Genomic DNA, 374 nt, shown 5'->3' with positions numbered 1-374 from the left:
CACAGCACTGTGTACAGGATAGGGAGAAAAAGAAGCAGCAGCAGCAGCAGCGCCCCCTGCTGTTTCCTAAAGAGACGTTCAAAAGATCTCCTTTCACCGAAGCGCCCTCTGCCGTTTTTCGAAGGCGAAGCGAAAAAGGCTAACAGCAACAGGTATTCCCAGGCGGTCACCTGTCCAAGTACTAACCAGGCCCTGCTCTGCTTAGCTTCCGAGATGGGACGAGATCGGGCGCTCCCAGAGCAGTGTGGCCGTAAGCCACTCAAGCCCCCCCAAACGGCCCTTCAAAAGATGTTCTACGGCTAATTGACAAAAAACGTATTCTGCCCATAATGTCCAAGGTGCTCCAGAGTCACTTGGAATCCACAGGCACTGAT

General features: G+C 53.2%; 1 pseudogene; it reads right to left on the bottom strand.

Moving 5' to 3' along the window:
* Window positions 1-137: 137 nt before the first annotated feature.
* On the bottom strand, window positions 138-256 carry LOC123967063 (annotated as a pseudogene).
* Between the last annotated feature and the right edge of the window lie 118 nt (window positions 257-374).

The sequence above is a fragment of the Micropterus dolomieu genome, unplaced genomic scaffold, assembly GCF_021292245.1.
Source record: "Micropterus dolomieu isolate WLL.071019.BEF.003 ecotype Adirondacks unplaced genomic scaffold, ASM2129224v1 contig_14958, whole genome shotgun sequence".
In the NCBI taxonomy this organism is placed as follows: Eukaryota; Metazoa; Chordata; class Actinopteri; order Centrarchiformes; family Centrarchidae; genus Micropterus; species Micropterus dolomieu.
This window is presented reverse-complemented; position numbering and strand designations above follow the sequence as displayed.